General features: G+C 40.1%; 1 long non-coding RNA gene across 1 annotated transcript in view; it reads right to left on the bottom strand.

Moving 5' to 3' along the window:
- Positions 1 to 1,002: 1,002 nt before the first annotated feature.
- Positions 1,003 to 21,617, bottom strand: part of LOC138067820 (uncharacterized) — a 70,009-nt gene continuing 49,394 nt past the window's right edge. The window contains exons 3-6 of the long non-coding RNA XR_011142210.1: positions 12,207 to 14,070; positions 5,911 to 6,064; positions 2,785 to 2,899; positions 1,003 to 1,023 (exon numbers count right to left, since the gene is read on the bottom strand). This is a non-coding gene — a long non-coding RNA (uncharacterized lncRNA). The remainder of the gene's footprint in view (positions 1,024 to 2,784; positions 2,900 to 5,910; positions 6,065 to 12,206; positions 14,071 to 21,617) is intronic.

Raw genomic sequence — 21,617 nt, 5'->3', positions numbered from 1 at the left:
GAGGCTTCCCAGATTGTGTTCAAAACCAGCAGCATTTGGCCCATTACCATCTACACCAAGATAATGTATTTTTAATAGTTCACCTCCTAAAGAGATACTGCAGGCCATGAGATGCAAATTAGCCAGCCAGAATTGACCGAGTTTGTGCTATGAGAAATTTCAAGGGAGGATGAACTAAATGAATGTAGGATCACAAACTGAGTTTGGTGCTCTGGTGAGAGGAGAAAAATGTGCTCATGAAGCCCAGCAAAACTTTATTTTTTTGGTTTATTAGGTGTCTGCAAAAAAGTCTCAGTTGCAAAGCACGACATGTTCCTTTTCTAAAGACTCATCTACAGCACAGAGGCTCTGATAAATCAGCTGCTTGCTTTCTTAGCCAACTATGCAGCGCAGGGGAAGCTGAGGCTTGTATTATGGCTTTGTTAAAACATTAGATGTTGCATGAAAGCTGCCATGTGAACTCCATTTTGAATGTATTTCAATGCAGGTTTTTACAATAGGAAAAATAAACACTTAGCAGCTCAGGAAACCAGAATCTGAAATACTGTAGACATGGATTTGTTTGTTTATTTGTTGCTTTCCTGCTATAGATCAGCCTGTCAGGATACCTCTTTCATGTAAATATTTAAAATCCACAACAAAACAATTCTGATAGAAACAAAATTAAACTCTGAAAAGGAGAGAGGAAAAGGAAGATGCTGAGTTTTAGTTATTTAAAAAAGACGGATGTGGCTCTCTATGGATGTATCATGTGTACTGTTGGATGAAAAGGAAAAACATTCTGATTGTAAAGGTGTTATATGTAGTGAACAGCACTTAACTCCTTGAAACCACACGTTCTATAGATTCAAAGTAATCATATTCCTTTTTGGTTTTTTATGGGGCAATAATTTTACCTCTCAAAAGTCCACATGAAAAACTGAAAATCGAGGATTTGAGAACTAGAGAAGTTTAGAATAGTAGTCATCTGGAAGTCTCCTCTTTTCATGTTGGTAAAGTATAATGTTACTTCACGCCATTTGGCTGCAAATGTAAATTACACCTTTTTTCAGTTGTTAGGACAGGACAGAAAACCACATAATTCTAATGAGTCATAAATGTTTCACCATTTTTTTTTTCATTTAATTCATATGGTGCCAACACCTGTGAAAACAATCAGCATCATAGCTGCGTGCTCTACTTAAATTTGCTTTAGGGTATGCTTGAGTAAAAGCTTTTATATCTCATTTCTCTACATTATTAACAACATTATGCCCTGAATCATTCTATAATTTAAGTATGCTCATTTTGTTCTCAGCTATTTTATTAGGACTAGAAAAGATGCTCAAAGACTATGACAGTCTTAAAGCAGACACACATACACACTTCCATGCTTGATTCTTACTGTAACAAAATATCTATAACAAGATCTTCACATTATTTTTTATGTGCTTTGGCAGTTTTGCACCTTGAATTACGAATCTAAACTGTTAGTACAAGAGCCATACTACAAAGCTCTCTCCCAAAAGGCTTTGCAACCGTTGCTCTAAGGTGAGTTCATTTCATGAGAGCAGCATCTGCACTGAACTAAATTTTAAGCTATTGCCAAAGGAAAACACATCTTGTTTTCCAATGGGAGTAGAGTAGTGGAAACATAGTTCTACAGTCACTAGATGGTGCCAGAGAGGAACATACATTTTGGTAACACTGTGGTGTTGTTTTAGTTATATTTGGGCAATGGGGTAGTTATGTTAATTTACAGTAGAAGCGCACCACCTCGAGGGTGGGATTTTCAAGAATACTAAGGGTGAGATTATGAGCACATCAGTATCTAAAGAAACACCGTAGTGATGGGAGGGAACAGAAAAGAGCCTAAATCCTATGGAGTTCTTGGGGATGTCAGGCCCTGCTTAGCAATCCTTGGTAAATTCACCTGGCCATACATGATTTTCAAAGCACAAATCCCCCTAATGGAATTTGTGCTACTGAACAATTTGGAACGGGTTTTTCTCTACTGTTTTATAACAGACCTAAGGGAAGGAGATACACTCTGAGCTCTACCTACATTTCAATGAGATTGTGACTTAAATTTCTTCTATAAAATTCCTGGTCTAAAACTACACAGCTTAATAAACACAGGTGAGTGAGCACAGTGTGTTAAGTTGGAAGCTGTGGAGACCATGACCATTCCCAAAGAGATCCTTTCCCAAAATGTGCCCCAAAAGTATATTCCAATGTTAAACAGCATATTACAAGCCACCATCCAGGGCCAATTTGTGATCAGGAAGTGGGCCAAAGCTCAGCTGATAAATGCTTCAGGCAAACCGTTTGCAATTCTGATTCACTGCAATAACTTCTGTGTCAATCCAGAGGTGGACACATACTCCAAGTAGCTTAAACTAGATAGCTCAAACACTGACAGCAGCGCAGACTTCAGCAGGATCTTGGGTAAGGACTCAGATGCTGAGGCTCAAGTTGTCATAACTGAGTAAGTTAAGTCAACCAAGCTAATTAGTTTAAAGCTTGTGGACTGCAGTCTCCTCTCTGCATTGAAACACGGTCCTACCTGCATGTGTGCGGACAACACAAGGGCTGAGCTGACTGCTCTCTTCCACATCTGTGGAACTTCATCACTGACTTTGAAGTGATTGAAAATAAGTCACTGCAGTTAACTATACATTTTTATATGGTGTGTCACATTTAAAAAAAAGAGAGAGAGAGAGAGAGAGAGAGAGAGAGAGAGAGGGGTCAACTCTTAGGTTCTTAATGGGTAAGTAATAAGAACTTATGCCTCTGATTACATACCACTGGCTTTACTGGCAGCTTAAACAAAAGATAATCGGGTCTGGAGGATGAACTTTCCTTTTTCTTTTCTCCCCTTCAGGCTTTTTCTTAAGAGTTCTTCCACATAGACACAGGACTTTGGGTGAGGGAAAAAGAAAAGCATGGAAATCAATCCTGCTCACAGAACATCTCAGTTTTCAGACATGTGCATGTATGGAGCATGCACCAGATTCAATGCCATTCAGCGCTAGACTGTAACACACAAAAATGTGGCTAGCCTAGACAGTCCCATCCAATCATATCTCTACATATATGCTCCATTTGCTTAGACCAAAAAACAGCTCTTTCTTCTCGTTTCAGCTCCTTCTAACTTTCTTCCTCTTGGTCTACCAAATTTCACTTTGAAAGCCTAAATGAAAATCCTTGTGATTTAGACAGAAAAGTCATCTTCATCTTTATAGGAAAGAGGCCATTCAGTCAAAAGGCAGCTCAGCATAGTAGGACTACGCTTTCTTTATATTGTTTAATTCTCAATAGTTTATTCAGCTGAAGGTCTGTTTGGTTTGAATTGATGCTGTGATGTTTAGAAAATATGAAAGAAATATTTAAAAGTTTCACTAAAATCCTTCTCTGCATTCTTGAAGACATCCAGATTTCCTGACCAATACAATACACACAAAATGCAGCATTTTCCATGATGCCATATATGCATTCTTAACTTTAAAATGAGACAAGAAGGGAACATTTACACTGTCTGTTATTTAATTTAATTAAATGAAATAATTAAAGCGTGAAAGCTCTCTGAAGCTAAGAACAGAAAAGAATGAGCTTTACTTTTCTTTCTCAACACAATCTCTGTTATGGAACTGGCCAACTAAAAGTCAAATTTTTGCTTATGGAGAAAACTCATTTTTCTGACTGTAAGCTGCAAATCTTTCTTAGTTTCAATTCTTCCACTGTGAAGGCAGCCTCTATGCTAGGAACATTACGAGGACAGTCTTGAAATGTTATTAATGAAAACTTACTGTACACTTATGTACACATATTTGATGTAGGTGCACTCTGCCTCCTAATGGAAGTCGCATGTGTTTTTCCCCCAAGTATGCGCTGGTAAATAATGACCCATCATCAGGCAGTGACTGATGACAATTGATCATATGGCCATCTACAGCAGCAAGAAATTAGAGTAATCTCTCAAGAGAATAATCAGAGAACAATTTTCCAGGGTCACTACTAGCGAAGAAGCTTGCTGAAGATGAAAACAGACTCAGGCTTCACCTTGGATTTTCTTTTCTCTCCTGGATTTCATTTTATACACAAGGTTTACATTTGTTTTTAAAGAAATTTTGAGGCAGACTGGGAGAGAATCTTTCACCTCCAAGTCTTCAGTTCAAACCCAGCCTGGGTTAGTAATGAACAAGAGGTATTTACCATTGCTGCTCAGTGTCTATGTAAAATGGATTGGTGGTTCTGGCGCACTTCCTAGCAATAAATGTGCACGCCATAACCGGCAACTCCATTGCCACTCTCAGCAGACAGAGCCAAGAATTAAATGAAGCATGGGAAGCAAAGTTACCTCTCCCCCACTACAGGCCAGGGTGGAGGCGCATTGGCAGGAGAAGCCGTCAGTGCTGCTGCCTGAGCAGAACTATGCTGGGGATGAGCACAAAGACATCAGTATGAAGGGCTCTCTTTCCAGCACCTTTTTCAGGAACTGAATTTACTAATCTTCTAAAAATACTTCAGATGCTGTTCAGTGTGCGGCAGACTAGTCATTCAAACTGGGCCACATTCTTCCTTATACTAAAGTGAAAATGAACCTGCCTTTGTAAAGAGACTGAAACCTGACATAAATGCAATGGATTCCCACCACATAAGGCCTCCTTGTCCTGCCAGGGCCATGGCCCTGGGCAGAAAAAAAATCAGGGCCTTTTTCTTCCCAGCAATCACATGACAGATCATTTCTCAGACTAGGAGACTTTGACTCATGGACACCAGAAGCGCTGGACCAGGAAGTTTGTTTTTCCTTATACCATAAACTTAGAGTAATTCCACTGAAATAAACAGAGTCAATCGCCCACACAGAGCAGCATAAAAGGGAGCAGAACGTGCCCCATTCTTTACACGACCAATACTGGAAAGAAAAAGTGGCTGGTACTGTTAACACAGAAATTAAAAAACATCACTGAACTGCCATTCTAGGGGCATCAGCACCATAAACAGGACGGCCATCAAACATCCTTGTTTAATTCTATACATGATTACAGTCAGAAAGGAATGTAACCTAGGCCTTTAGCCTTGAAGTGATTTTATCATTGAACAGTGCTGAATGGAAAATGCATGAAATTTATTCTAAAAATAACATGATGGGTCAAGAGAATAATGATCTCAGCCTACACAGCTAGGTGAATTTATGGTGATTCTGTCTTTTATATTTCATAGGAGATTCACTGTGGACCCTAAAATTTCCATGGGTTTCAACACTTTATTTATCCATATTTTATTACCACTGTAAACACAATTATCACAGCATCTTCATGCTGAAAGTGATAGATAGATTTTGTTACTTGCTTGTCAAGATGCTCATGTTCACTGCATTCAGCCATCACACCAACCCAGAGACTGATGACTGTGCTAGCCTATTAATAAATGTCTATTACAGTACATTGATGCTACTCCTCTCAAACAATATTAATGCAAGCCCTGCGGCAGGAGACATATTTTTAACTTGCAACAACACAGTGAGGCCTATTTCATTACAGAGATTAACCCTTTTACATTTTACTCAGTCTGTTTATTCTTAGCCATAAAGAACAATCATAAAGTCTTTTCACTTGTTATTTTCCATTGTTTTAAAAAGATATTTTTCATCCAGCCCAAGATTTCAAAAGCAGCTGGTGATTTTTAGGTAACTGCACTCCAGATTGATGAAACTGAGATAATGCAAAGTGCAGGTGATTTTAGGACATGCTGAATAGTTACCTTCTGAAAATAAAAGAATCTGAGGTTGACTACTCAGAAATGGAGGGACTCAAGACAAGTCATTGATTCTGAAAATCTTGCCTGCTAGAGCTCATTTAACAGCTGGTAAATTGGAAAAAAATACTCCAAATAATATAGGATAACAAAGCAAAATCAAAAAAATACCTTGAAAATGCCTGAAGTCCCAAACGCTATTGCATTTGGGTGAAATGCTATTGCTGGCGAAAGTGTTTTTCTGGTTATCAAGCAGGATAGGGTAATTTTCTGTAGGTACTCTTTTAGGAGGAACTTTTCTGCCTTCTGTCACTGGAGTTTTGACCTGGTTCAAAGACGTTCAAATCAAAATTTGCTATCCTACTAAAGAAGCCAGATTATTAACAATACAGATAACAGTCAATAGATACTTCAGAGATATGAAAAAAACAAAGCCTGCAAGTGAGACAAACAAACGGATAAAAGATATTGATGTTTTAATACCAACAAACTTATTTTTAAGTAAACTAAAATAAGCCTACAGTAATAGAACTTTCATAGTGACTTACTTAACAGTATTTTTAAAAGACAATCCTAGAAAACGATAAACTTTCTGACTCTGCCCAGCACAATGCTTACAAAATGCTTAACGTAAAGCACAGGAGCCAAACCTTCTAGCTATCTTGATACAGATACTTATCTCGTAGCAGTGAAGCATGTGTTTAATTGATTTCACTGTGTGTCAATAAGCCTATAAAAATCTACAAGGCAACTTTCATGTCAATTTTTTCATTTGCAACATGCTTCCATTTTCCAGAAAAACTAGGTTCAGCAATCACAACTTCAGTTATCATGCTTAGATTCTCAGCTTGCATAAGTCACCGGAGCTTCACTGACTGTGAGTCTTCAACGCACTGAAGAGGCAGCCTCAGGACCTCAAACAGTGATGTTAGTTTTAACAGCTTTCAAAGGCTGAAGACTTGGAGCTCTATCAGACAGGCTCTACTGGATTCAGTAGTAATGGTTAAAGAGGTTACCTCTCAGCTGTCTGCTCCGATCCTTCACCAGAAGCTGAAACTGAGCTATTAGAAGGCAACATGGTGCAGCCCTCATCCATGCAGTTCACAGCCAGCACATTAATTTTAACTGCATATGATCTGCAAACTATGACAGTGGATAAACTGGCACTTGCTTGCATCTGCTGCCTCTGCTAGTAGGGTGGAAGCCCCTGGCAATGTGGCAGGGTAGACATCAAGACTGGTAACCTCTTCTTCCACCCCAGCAAAATCAATAGCACTCATCTGCCAGAGCCCTAATTTGCTCAGAATAGAACTGCATATGGAAAGAAGCAACTACTTCTAACCTCTTTTGGGGGCGCATTGAGAGGGAGGATTTTCTACATTTCATGTGGCAGTGAATGGGAAAGAAGATGTGTATATACAGTGCCCTGCGTAATTTTAATTCACATTGCCCCTTCTCAGTGAATAAATCTTATTAAGCCTTATCCTCTCAGAGACCATCTGGATGAAAACCATTCAGGAAACATCACCATTGGTACAAGAACTTAAATCTCACCATAAATCTCAGCATGTCAAAACCAAGCATGCATACTTTAAAGAAACTCTGCAGCTGTGACTTGCTCAGAGTTGCAGACATGTATGTGCAAATGGTGCCTCCCAAGAAACACACTAATACATTTCACTAACTCTTAAAAAACAAATGAAAGCAAAATCAGGGATTTTCTCATTTGCAGAAAGCTTTGACCTTTTTTATGTAAAGGAAACAAAATACACATAAAATTTACTAGCCTATTGGAACTGTACTGTTGCAAATGTTCTCCACCCTTCTCCTTATCTTTTTCTGATTACTTCTCCCTCTCTTCCAAAGTACATGTGCTAATGTGGCAAGCTATGCTCAAAATAGGAAATCATGATTACTTTGCTCTGTAATCTGATTGCCTGTATAGTTAGACACCTGCCTTCCTGGCAAATTTCTTTATGGTAACAGGGTATGAGCAGGCTGGCCTTTTAAATGCCAGATACAGTCAAAACAGCTTTGATCTGGGCTCAGTGAGAACACTACTCTTATCCAACAGCAGAATTTCCCTCCTCCCAATCCCAAACCTAGAGTAATTGTTTTTGCAGAAAATGAATTCATACTTAACTCACCAATTTCAAAATACGGCACAGCACAATGCAAAACTTGTAAGTCAATCAATCCAGTAAGTGAAGAAATAAAAAAAGTAACCAGTAGAGCTAATCCAGGCTCAATATTTGGACCAAAACATTTTTGGTGACAAATGTAGATTTGGTGAAACAAACATGTTTTGGAAATTTGTTTCATTTTCACTCCGTTATTTCTCTAAGGGAACAAAACCCAAAATGTTTGAAAAGGACTGAGATGATTCAAGCTTGGTAATTTTACAAAAGTTTTCTGAGGAATTCAGAAGGAGGTTGTTTGGAAATATTTTTCAAGTATAAAGAAAAAGAACATTTCTTAAAAATAAGTAAATCACAAACAAAACATTTCATTTTCATTAAAGCAAAATATTTCATTTGATTCAAATTAAAATTTTTTCAATTTTCTGAATTCTGAAAATCTTTCACCTTAGATCAACCCAAAACTCCTGCTCTTTTGGTTTTTGGGGGAGGGAAGAGGGGAGTTAGAACTAGCAGACAACTTGACAAACAGATACTTAACAGCTGGCACAACAAAAGTAACTTAAGAGTCTGAAATGGATTGATGAGCTGCACTATCAAATTTAGAAGACCGAGTTTCATTGCACAAGCAATGAGATATTTCTGAGATACATCAACATAACACAGTTGATGAGTAGAACTTTCTCCAATGGTTTATTTTTGCAGAAAGTTCAGTTCCATGAAACTGAAAGTCACCAATGCAAAGTATCTTAGCTGCCATCACAACAGCACATAGGACACTAGTTTGTCAATGCAGATTCTCGCTTGATCATTTACACAAAAAAAAAGATTAATTTCCCATAGAAGTAATAAGTGTTATTCAGATCAGTAAAGACTGCCTTGGCAGCTCACTCTAATTGCAAAGTAATCCACCCTTTTCACATAAGCAGAGAAATACTTGCTACTAAGAATGATCAGCCTCCCACTGGAGAAGCAATGCTGTTGAGGGTTTAGCAAATAGGTCTCAGTATATGGTTCTCTGAGTTCATTATAGAATGAACTAGTCGCATCCCTTGTAAAGGAAACATTTACCAGCTCAGCATTTAGGGTGACTAGCAATGTTTTGTTATGCAAGGTGTGTTGTTTCTTCTTTTTAAAGTCTCATCCTGCACTGAGCCCTAAAACTCCTCCCACACAGCTTTCTGCACCAAACTAGGGAGCTAAATTAGGAAGGGGCCCTGTTTTAGTCTTCCTGCCTAGTCAATGAATGGCGATACATGGGCTAAATTGCCCTCTGAAGGCACGTATCACTTTCCAACATCCACAGAGGGAGGCTGGGGTGATTAGGTACTAACAGGTGCCCCAGTTATGTGCTTGAAGTCAGGTGGCTCAGATCCAGGAGCAACTGCACTTCTTCTCCCATCCTAAACTGGTGCATACTGTTGCTATGTGTTGCAAAACAAATGACAAATACTACTAGTTTTGGTGGAAGTGATAACAGTATGAAAGCTTTGGATCTAAACCTGGGATCCTGTTATTATTATAGAAAACGAGACAGTTTTTTAACTCCTTTAACTCTTTCAACTATGCAGTGCTGCGTAATTGGACAAACTGTATGAGATTGTTTTCACTTTTCATGGAAGCTTCACCCGATCTTGGCTGCTACTGGAAGCAAGATAGCAAATTTGCTAGGCCAACCTGCTGCACTAATATAGTAAATCAGTTGTTCTTATGGAAAGTAATGTATATGATCTCTTTTTTCAATGCACAGTACCAGGAAAGGACGACTCCAGCTGAGTTTCACAGGTGAAGTTCAGATGAGTTCAGATCTATTCAAGCCCTCTCAGTGTTGCCATATGCTTGACTCAGGTCCAAACATTAAATTGTCAGCTCCAAACAAAAACTCCCAATGAAGAAGCAGAGGAGGGGACTGTGAACTTTGCTTTCCAGCACTAAGGACTTGAGCGCTTTTTTCTTTTTTTATAATCTGTCATTTGTACTTTTTCATACTAAAGGTGACAGTCTAATTCACATATGACCAACACCCATAAATCATGTTGGGGGGAGGAAATATTCATAAATCCATATCAAACAGCACCCAAATTATGACAAATGACATGGCAGTCATAAAATTGCACAAGCACAACTCACCAAGTCATTAATTTCATGGCCATGGAAAATAAACAGACACATTTTTTTCGCAGCCCTAATAAATTTTAAAAAACTCAAAGAATGGTCCATCTGCTTCGAATAATTTTTAATTTCCTATTCTGTCTCGTTCCCATTAGCTATTCCACTGAGATATTTGCTAAATTCTTTCATTTGCCTCCTCCCATCTGTATTCAATTACTCTATTCCCAAATAGAGTTAGTTTTTCTTTCTCCTAAGCGCAGTACAAAATATCCCCACCTGTACCTTAAAGCAAATGTTATGTGTGTTTTATTATCTGTTAGACTCTATGAGTCATTCTGACTCGATTGCCTGTGCTGAAAGACTTGGAGGGCAATCTGATTTTGATGTTTTCTGGCTTTGGTGAAAAACACCTGCCTGATTCTCATAGCTAATCTATTAACTTGGTAAATGCCTCAACAGATGTTCTAGAATCAGCTAGGGATCAGGGTCTGTCCTCGTGACAGCGTCCGCTTGTAAGCTTGAAATATTTAAATGTTCAGAGATCAGAGGCCAATGATGTGTTTTGGGTACAAGCTTTCACTAAATCATATTTTTTCAGTCTATCCCTGGAGTGCAATCCACATACAATAAGTGGCTGGAGCATTCTGACTGAACAGGCCAACAATACAGGCCTCCTTGAACTTTGAAGGGACATGAATTTCAAGGCAGGATTGGCTTCTTTTATTGAAAAGTGGAACAAATTTTAGACTGTACTGAAGTCGTTCCTTTTTAAGCTGTACGGGTTTGTTTTTTTTTTTTTCAGTTCCTTTTCTTTCGTCCTAATGAAACCCATTAAGAAAGTATAAACCTTGGCTTTGAGATTTGCTTTTCCAAGGATAACTTAATGTCTCTGAGGAACCTGTTCTAAGCTGTCATCCTCTGTTTGGGTCAACACAGCTCTGCATGACTCACTTACTGTGTGCCTGATCCTTCACTTTGTTATACTGGGTGTAAGCCAGGGTTACTCCATTTACTCTAAGCTGTTCCACTTTACAATAGCCCTCTAGGCTCCACAGACTGGCTAGGATCACTGGAGCACAGCATTCCCTCAAGAAGGCTTTACTCCTCTCAGAGGAAGGGTAGGGCAGATGCATGACATCAGTGTGATGCTGCCCAGGAATTCCCATTTTGCAGGTTAAGGCAGTTTTCTATCCCATTAGCACCACCAAAGCAAAATAGATGAGAAAATAAAGGCTTGGAATACAGAAAACTCTACAAACATTGCTGTTCCATCTGCTTGCAGAATTTGCCTCACGTCAGTCAAAGCTAGAACTGAGAGGCTAAAAAATATTTATCACCTTAGTAAGCTTTTATGTCACCTTGATTCTTGTAAGAGATGCTCGGGCTTGTAATAAAATGACCCAAACAATTTAATTTCAAATGGCTGTGAGTTTCACTGCAAAAGCTTTCTGAATGGGATCATATGAAAGGCAGAAGAAATCAGGACATCTCTTCTGTACCTTTGCTCCCTGCTTGACTCTGGTCACTTCACTTACCCTTTGTTTACCTCCACTTCTTCATTTGCTAAATGGGCTTTATTAATGCAAACTTACTCTAGTGTTTTGAAGCTTCATTAGTTAATGTTTGTAGAGTGTTTTGAGATCAATACTGAATTATTACTAAGGTATTCAAAATCTCATCTCTGCTGCCATTTGCTCTTGGACGCTTGACAAGAAGGCTTTCATTGTTCCACATCCTACTTCAACAATCCTCAGAAGCAGCTCTGATGTTAGAGCTCTCATATGAGTGATCAGCAGATGGAGTTGGAGGGGTGAGAAGGGAAATGACTGATTCACATGGCTATTGCTGTTACACATGCTGCTTTTTAAAAGACAGAACCAAAAATGTGAAGGGAGGGTTGATAACAAATAATTAAGCATTTAAAGAAAGACACTGAAAGCACCAAGAACTGTGTACATGTTACTGAAATTATTGCTATTTTCAAAAGCATCTCTGGAGGTAAAAAGCTATCTTGTTAGCATTCCACATCTGACAGGCACTGGAAAAAGGGTCTGTGCACTCTAAAAGTGAAATGAGGGAGTCTTAGAGAAAAAAGGGTCACTGGAAATGGAGGTCCCATCTGAGGATCTATGGCAAGGACCTTCACTGAGTAAGCAAAGGACTGAAAGAGAGATTTGCTGTCTGTAAGCAAATGTGGAAAAATTGACCATAGCTCACCTATTTTCCTCCTTTGGTTTACAGACTGCACCTCTGCTGAGAATCAAATCTACTCTTCTTCTGTTTCCTAAGAGATTCAAAAATGGAACTGGACACTGAAAAAATATAATAATAAGGCTTGATTTTAGAGCATAATTCTTGCAAAATTCTCTTTATAAATTAGACAGAATCATATTCTCCCTCTGCACTTCCGGTTTATTTTGGCATTTTCAAAGGCATCTTTTTCAAAAATTAAGAAGAAATAAGGGGCCACATCCTGGCCCTGTTCTGCTGGCACAAACGAGGACTGGACCTGAACACCTAGCTAGGAATTGTGCTTGCAGAAGAGAATCTCTGGAGAAGGGTGAGCTGACAGAGCCAATTTTCAGCCACATTCCCCTGTTCATGTAGAGTGGTTGACATATCAGAGGTAGAAGCTGTACAATCAGCACATGTTCCACATGAACAAAACATGGCAAATATAAATGGTTCTTCTAGACAACGCAACCTGAGGTGATCTCCAGACTCAAGCGCAATTGGATAGCTTCTTCTTTCAAGGATTTTGGTTCAGGCCCCTCACCAATCTAGAACATTTTAAAACCTCTTTGTCTGTATTCTACACATCTTTCAATCAGGAAACACTTCAAAATGGTTATCTTCCAGAGTGATGCAAGAAATATAACACATTGTTCATACCAGATGCAGCTCCACTGACACGAGCTGTGTCGCACTTTCAGACCCTTTGGTAAAAAAAGGGATAAAAAAAAAATTATAAAGTGAAATAAATCAAGTATAATTAAATAAGCTGTTATTATAACTGTCCACACCAGAGGATGCTAAGATTAAAGAGAATTGACCATAGAGTTAACTTTTGGGGCACTGGGACCAAATTTACGGCAAGCAGTAGATGGAAATTTGATGGTTAATAAAGATACCGGTCGACTCTTCATGAACGCTGTCTCTGCTGTTTTTTTCTGAAATTCAGGGTCTTCATAGAAAAAGAAGTATAACATCCAGAGCAGAAAAAACGATGCTTGGTTTCTTGCATCAATATGCTTTCTCAGAAATTGAATTTAGCACACATACCAATAGAAACAAATCAGATCAAACAAAGAAGCAGACAAGGAATGTTCTCCTACATTCTGTCCTTTTTTCCAAAAGTCTTTTAATCAGTCTCAAGACATATTTATCTCGGGCCGTGAGTAAGTGAGAGAGGAAAGTTCAGAAATACTTCTGCCAGCGAAGCTGGCTGTTACCACAATGAAAATGAGGTATCTAACTGATATCATAGCTTCTACTGTGTTTCAGTGAAAACATATCCTTGAATTTAGAGCTCTGTAATGACATTATTACATTAAGCTTGTTATTTGAAAACAGACAAGCCAGTCCAAAAAAATCCTGCTACCAGAAATATTTTCAGCTTCATCTGTTCAGAGATGACTGAACACCGTCATTAAGTCCCACTTTCTAGTACCTACCTACCTACAGGGTTTTGGACTCCTAGGTTCACTTGTGGGGCAGGGCAAGGCAAAAAGAAGACAAAAGGCAAGAGGTAGAATACCAACAGGTCTGATGTATATGCCAGAGGGCCTAAAAGTTCACAAGTTTGGAAAGGGATTGCAAAGTCTTTGGCTAGTGATTCAGGCTAAATTCAGACCAGGAACAAGTGAAAATTTTTACCCTTTTACAAAATGCAAAATGTACTTTGTCAGTAGTTCCCTGTCTTTCCCACACGAAGAAAAACCTTCTTCAATTCTCTTCTCCTTCACTCATCTCTCCGGAAGCCAGACTTCTCTTTCATTTAGACCAAGAATAGTTTGAAGTTCTCACTTTGAAACATCTTGCAAGCTATCATCTTCAGGATCAGCTCTCTGATCTATGAGACCTGAAAAGAAATTAGACAAAGGTCAGAGGAGGGAATGCTTTGTAACTGGAGTCACAGAGACAAACTTATCTAATTTTTTAGATGGAGCTGGAGAAGTTCACCTGTGACAGCAGAGGCCTGGACACAACGTCCATTCCAGATCCACATTCCTGTGTGAAATAACTAGACGGTTTGTTAACTTTAACAGTGAAAGCTTAAGATGTAGGTGAAAGTGGAGGCCTAACCACCTTCCCCCTAATTGATGTGGGTTCCTCCAGGTCAGGATTCAGCATAAGTCCAGCAGTGCAGGGAAAACTTTTACAGCTGTCATCCATGCTGTGTGTGCTGGGAGGATAAGAAACTTCACACTCTGGAGCTGTCACGTCTGGGACTTTTCACCAACACTAAGTTCAATGCAAGAATCAAACAAACAAGTGATAAAAGTAGTTTGTTTTATTTAAAAAAAGCCTCTTTGCAGGAATTAGAAAGCCAGAGTGGTTTTCTGTTTGCTAGCTTTGATGCCAGGGGAATTCCTGATTTACACCAGAGCGAGCAGAAATTGGACTTGGAGAGAGAACAGATGGTTTGACAGCTCTGCTTAAAAGCACTGGACACTTACACTGGAGAAAGATAGGAGGGAGAGGGGAAGGCTGAGAGAGTTAGTCTCGCAGAAGTCAGCCATGTACACCATGGCTGACAACCTGTTAGGAATTTAGGCTTAGATCCTAAAAGCAACTGGGGTGGCTCCTCACAGAAATAAGTTTATTCCAGTGGAAGTTAAGAAGCTAAATCATTAGGCTTGTCAGGTCTTTGCAGGATCTGGGCTTTATCTCATTGGCATATTCTAACACCTTTGTGCTTGATGTCCCAGGTTCACATCTTTTGGCAACATGAGGGGAGTCTGGTAATGGAGGAGAAGTCAAAAAGAAAAGCACTACAACGCTTGAGCAGCGCATAAGGGTAACAAGTCCTCAAGGGAGATTTCTGTTTTGATTGGCATCATAACACAATACTCCTCCACTAGCCAATAATATGTTCTTTTTTTCCTTCTTTCCCCTCCCCCCCCAAGTTAGCACTCTTCAGTGAATACTCGCACTTAGTGAAAGTAAAAACAAGTAATAATAAAATGCAGTGAAACTTGTTTTACATCTCTCTCTACCTCCTCTCTACTCAACTCCCTCGCTCTTAAAATTTAGAGGAATAGAAAATTGTTTTTCTATGCAAACAATGAAAAAGATGTGTGGAACATCAATTCTATGAGAGAGAAGAGAGTGAGAAGAAGAAAGCCATTAAAGGAAATGCACCGCATTCTTCCACCCTCTACCCTAATAAATCCAATTAAACTTTCCAAGATGCACATACATCCCATCAAACATTCCAGATCCTATCCACCCTATCAATATTTCAGCAGCATTTCCACCTCTTACTTTTCAGGACTATACACACTCCACACAGCATGCATGCATTGCTCTTCATGCTCCTTCCTCGCCCCTTTTAATCAGTCACAACAAGACATTCATTTCTTTCAGGCACCTTATGCCACACCAAGCTAGCTGGTTAGCTGGCACAGCAGAGCTTCCTTGCGCTCCCTTCCTTGCTGTTTTGTTTGTTTGTTTGCTTGCTTGCTTTTTTCAAATGGGAAAAGTAGGTTGCAAAACTTGGCTGTGAACATACAGAAGGACACCACCACAGAGGAATTTTGTTCATACTTATGAAACAGATATATTAACTGCTAAACACTGCTTTCCTATTCTGGTGGCCTCCAAAACTGCTCAGCTCTAAAAAGCACAGCAAAAACGGACTGAAAGCTTTAGAAAATTTCTGGTAATACGTTAGATCCAGAAGTCCCCAAGAGACCCTGTGTCCTGGGCATAGGCATTCTCAAAGCTTGCTCTAGACACAGAACCATTCTCTTACTATTTAATCTTAAAACAACTTCAATAATTTGGACTTCTGTTCCCATGCAGTTTGTAGGGTCCTGGCTTCACAAGACAACTAAATCTCCTTAACAGAAAAATGTGACTTGTGATAGCTTTTTTATTTTATGTATCTTGTGCAGGACTTAAGGTGCTCTCAGGGCTACCCTTGAGTCATGGACATACACAGTAAATCATTTTCAAAGAGCAGGCTTATTTTGGGAGCACTGGAGAGATTACAATCATATCTTGTGCCAGTATAATAATAGGGCCGTCAGCTTTCTCTTCAAATTCTCTCTTGATGTCACCAAGGGAAACATACAGAAGCCTAATCTGGGGGAGGACTTGACTGACTGTTGGGCTGCCTGTAGTGACATGACAGGCAGTGACCTAAAGTGGCTCCAAAAGAATGACCAGGCTTTCAAGTAGGCGGTGGCTATTCTAGTTGAGCAATCTGCCTGTATGGATTTTAACCTCCTCCATGTGTTCCCACGTCCTGAGCCATTCCAGTGTTGAGTGGATTCCCAGCTTGAAGGCACTGCTGTGAGCCCCTGTTCTGTCCCTATGATGTTGTTTTGTTTTTCCTCTGAAAGGTCTAAAGAGCTGACACTCCAGCCGAATATCCATACAAGATGACTGGAATGCCAGAGTGAAATGGCATTAAAAATACACACCTCAGTGACCAATGTGGATGCTGGCACTGCTACCAGGCAATAGAGACCAGTTGTGGAACTTACATCCAGTTCTGAATGACTAGATGTGACTACATTCTAGTAATTAGTCTGTATTCTCCCTCAAATCCAAACAGAAACTGAAAAAGGCTGAATCTTTTCTCTTTTGCAAAAAGGTTTTTTTGTCTTTCTGGAACTCACAGCCTGTCACCTGCTGAGTTCTAATTTATGGGTATAAAAGTGCTCTTCAGACTTCCAAGTCCCCTCTTCTCTCCTCAAATGCACTCTTAAAAAGTGTCTCTGAAGGTGACTGCCCTAATCCACTAAAGGAAGTTTCAAGCTCTCTCAGCACAAAATATGAATTTTGAGATTACAAAGCTCCTCATGCTATTAGTAAAAAACCGAGAGATATAGACTCATAGTTTCAATCTGCCTTGTAGCCAGAATTAATTTAAAAATCAGTTTTCAGCTTCAGTTGCTTTCAGTTCCTTTAAATTATCAGGGAATGATGAGCTTCCAGTACCAAGACAGAAATCATAATTACACCTCCCAACATGGTGAGAACTGATGGGTGAGCTCTACTGGAGGATTTTGTTCTGATTTCTCATACTGAGACCAACACAGCTCTGCATATCTCATGTGTGTTCCACACAGCCCTCTGAACTTCAGAGGAAAATCTGGTTGATCATGCCTGGAAAGCGTAGGGAAAGCCAACTACATACACAGCACTATAGTTTCCTCAGGCAACTGAGACTCCACTAACCATCTAAGAGTGAGCTTAAGTTAAAAAGGACTGCGCAAAACTTTTTATTCAGATAGTTCTCCACCTCTTTTTAGCATTCTCTCTGTGGACCCACACTTTAGAAATCCCCAACCCCTTGTCTAAAAAGGGGTTTCTCCAGGTGTAGAAGCTTTCTTTGAAGCAATACTTCCAAAAAACATGATGGGAGATGTGTAAGTTTGGATGCAGGGCAAAAATGGAAAACGTCACCCTGCAAAGTTCTGGTTTTAATATGGACCTGAAGGCTTTGAAAATCAACATCCTTGCATGTGCTATGAAATTCTTTCCTCCTGAATTCCTATGGAATTCAGAAATTCTTTCCTTCCTGAACCTCTCAGTATTTTTCACTTCCTTAGCTCTTTGAGGAACTTTCCTGCACAAGGCAGAAATCCAGACTTCGAGGGGGCAAAGAAAGAGAAGAGGAAGAAAAGGAAAGCAGGCAAGCATTGCTTCATTGAGCAACAATCTCTCCTGGAAATATTTAGTATTTACTCCTGTTTGTAACAGGGTTAGCTGCCAAACAAATACAAACATTGCTTTCTGTGAATAGCCCAACTAGGGAGAGAGGGAACCAAAGAGAAAGGGAACTTCTGTACGAGTCACAACTAGAATTGGCCACGGAGCACCTGTAAAATATTGGCTGCCATGTGATCCATTTCCTGTATTCGAGTAAGGGATAGTTTCCTCATAAATCGGAAAATGACTTTATGACTGAAAAGAAGTCACAGTTGTGCAGGCATGCAGCTTGAGTGCCTGCTCGCTTATCCCTGGTAACATGAATCCAGCTGACTTGGGGATTGCTTGGAGGCCTTCAGGACATCAACAAGCGGAGCATCAAATGACTACAGCATAGCCTTTTTGGAGAAAGAGGTCTGACCTGGAATAATGCCCTGAGTTACCCTGTAGATGCATTTATGTACAATGTTTGTGGGTAACAAGTGCAAAATGGCATTGAAGAAGTCTCAGGAACGGAACTGGCAAGGATCTGGCTTGTGATTCTAATAAGGGGTCACCTGATGCAATGTTTGGAATTTTTTTTTTTTTTTTTTTTTTAAGGAGTACTGCATCTTACACACTATTCATCTTAGGAACACAATGGGCAAAGCTCCCAGGGTTCGCTAATTTAAAATAGCTACCACATGTTTATCTGTGTATTTATCTGATGGTAGGAACCATAGGCACACACAGAGCAATCCTGACCTTCATTTATAACCAGGTCACTTGCTCTCTGCTGCACTAGTGATGTTAAGGGGTAAAATCACAGCTTTTCCTGGAAGGGAACATGAGCACTGAAGCACTCAGCATGACAAACCTGGCCTTGTAGGAATCTTGTGTTCCAGGGTTTGTTATAGCATCCACTCATGGTGCCTGGAGAGAGGTAGGCATCAAAAATGCGTGCTTAAAACCAGCACATTGAACAGAGTGCAAACAGAGCTTGCCAACAGGAAGTTCAGAGTAGAATATACCCTCTAACCTACCATTCCTCTTTGCAATTTAAAAAGATATATCATCCTAGACCTTGAGTTTAGTAGCTTCCATTTAAAATTCACAGACTTGAGTGTGGAGCTTGGACTTACAATCCCATTTTTCAGAAATGAAGGAGGGGCGCAGTCTTTTCCAACACACTTCCAGAAGAGGATGTACTCCCTGTTAAACCAGCAGACTAGATTTTAGTCCTACCTTGAAGTTGCGCTCTGAGAAAGCCTTTTCGTTTTAGCCCTGTGAATAAGCAGGTGAACAGACTCTGAATCTGGGTGGCTTAGACGTAAACAAGGCCCTGAACTGCTCAGCTCTCCCAATGCCATGCAGCTCTTTTGGTACTTTCAGTGGCTCTGGCAACATTGGCGTTAATAGACGTTATATGCCTTCAGGGCTGGTTGGCAGCCAAATGTTTTTTCGAGGATCTGAACAGTTTATCACTTAGACCAATTTGTAGAACTGCCTTGTCCTTTCATTGCATCTTCTCCAGTGAGCTTCAGAAACTACCACCCTTTCCTTATCTCTGCTACTTTTTTGTGCAGTCATCTTGTAACTGTTCTAGTACACTGTGAGTACCATTTTCAAGCTTTGATCTCAATTGACATTACTACCAGGTACATACTTCATACGCTCCTAGGTAGAAAGATGGAGAGGATCCTCACAGGAGATTTATTGCGATTGTTTTGCCTGTTCACTGTCACAGCATACACTACCTGCAACTTCCATCCTCACTCACGCAATGTATAGCAGCCAGAATATGAGCAACACCTGCATGTCTTATAGCTGTGGCCAGCTGCCCCTTACCACTAATGGACTTGGAATAAATGGGGCAATGTATTCCTCCCTCAGCTATTTAATCAAATTGAAACTGATTTCTGAAACAACACCTGGACAAGCTGCAACTTGCTGAACGAACAACAGTCCCCTGATGAATGAACCATTCTCTCTCTCCCTTCCGTTTTCTGCTGCTATTCTTGCAAATTAGGTGCAGTTAGCAGGGTGTGCTTCCTGGGAAATCATGATGGCTGCTTCATAAGATTTTTTTTTTGGTAAGTCACTTATCCCTGAGCAGCAAACTGTTCCAAATTTGTGGGTGTGAACTGAGATGGATGGATAATAGACACCATGCAAGTGGACAACAGATGCGGGGAAGGACCTTGATGTGGTTCTGAAACTCAGCATTTGAGAAATGTGAATACACATTCCCTTGTGCTACAAGGGCCGCTCTTGCCATTGCTGTTTCACTGCTGCCAGCTTCAGAAGTAGCTGGTTCATTTTTAGAAACAAATCAAAAAAGTAAAATTTGGATCCAAAGGTTCTCAGCGTTAGAGGGTTTGGACACACTGGGTCTATTAGAAGAACAGGCTTGATAAGATTTTTAAGGTTGCTTAGATCAATGGGACTAGGCTTCAGAGACAGGTTTTCACAGCATTCCAACACCAAGTGTTACAGATGGATTTTCACAAGCTGAAGCTTTTAAGGATCTAGGATTCATATGTGCAAAAGATAATAATTTTAGATTCGAACCTAACTCCATTTTCCCTGCACAAGTGCGTGAGGGCATGGAGTGGGATTGGAACAGTTCAAAGATAGCAGCAAGATGCAGTCGGTCTCTGACCTTTCCATCTGGTAGATATTCAGATCAAATGTGCAGTTTCTGGACTGTCTCTGGCTGTTTCCTTTTCTATAGGTGAACTGACTTTTCAGGAAGATTTTCTGGAAAAGATTAATTTGAATCCATGTGTGTTGCTACTAACAAGCGAAGATGAAATATACCTACAGAAAAGGAGATGTCTAAATGAGGGACATATAGCCATCAATCAAGAGGCTGAGATGCCTAGGTACCAGTCTCTAGCACAATGTTTTCTCAATTTAATCTTTTCTTTTCCATAACACCTCTCCTCCGTCCCCAAAAGTGAATTATTTGAAAAGCCCTAGGCTGAGGTTCTGTGTCACAGATGATGCCTTCACCCTGAATATCTACATACGGGCATAAAAACACAGATCTTTATAGAGACATAACATTGCTTCCAAAAATGCACACCCAGTCTTTCTGTGATGAAAGACTGTAAGGTCAGAGCCAACAGAGGAATCAATGAACTACATTGCAGAATAAAATACTGGACTTACCAAACAACTTGGTGCAACAATAAGGAAGACAACAGCACCGAAGTCTAATCTCTGTGCTAAATTCAGTATAGGTGCTCAAGGTGTTTTGTCCAATGTTTTCACGGAAACTTATTGAACAGACAGCATCAGTTATTTTTCCAGGAGAAAGACAAACAAAAGCCTACCTGACAGGGAAACCTTCTCCTATTAACTCCTCCCCAAAATGTCCACTGATGAGGACAAGACTGAAGGGGCCTCTACCGAGGACTGCGCTAGAAAACCTCCTGAGGACCTCTGGAGGGCCCCTGGCAAATGGCTATGCATTGTCCTTGTTGGAAGGAAGGAGACCCAGCAGGTCTGACTTTTTTCACTCCCCCTCCGCAGAACAAGATCTCATAGACAAGTTTTGAAAACTGACAGGCTAATGGCCCTAGAACCATTCAGGTTTCACAATTAGGTGCAGCTTTGATGCCAACAGGAGCTGGGGACTGAATCAGCAACAGGACGGCTGAGAGCTGCCATATGGCCTCTGCAGCTACATGACTTGGGTGTGAATTGCACGTGGTGCTATAAACGTGTACTCAGCTCGAGTAAATCCATTCCTCGAGTGGT

This window comes from Struthio camelus, chromosome 7 (assembly GCF_040807025.1).
Source record: "Struthio camelus isolate bStrCam1 chromosome 7, bStrCam1.hap1, whole genome shotgun sequence".
Taxonomy (NCBI): Eukaryota; Metazoa; Chordata; class Aves; order Struthioniformes; family Struthionidae; genus Struthio; species Struthio camelus.
Note: the sequence above shows the minus strand (reverse complement) of the source record. Positions and strands in the feature narration are given on the sequence as shown.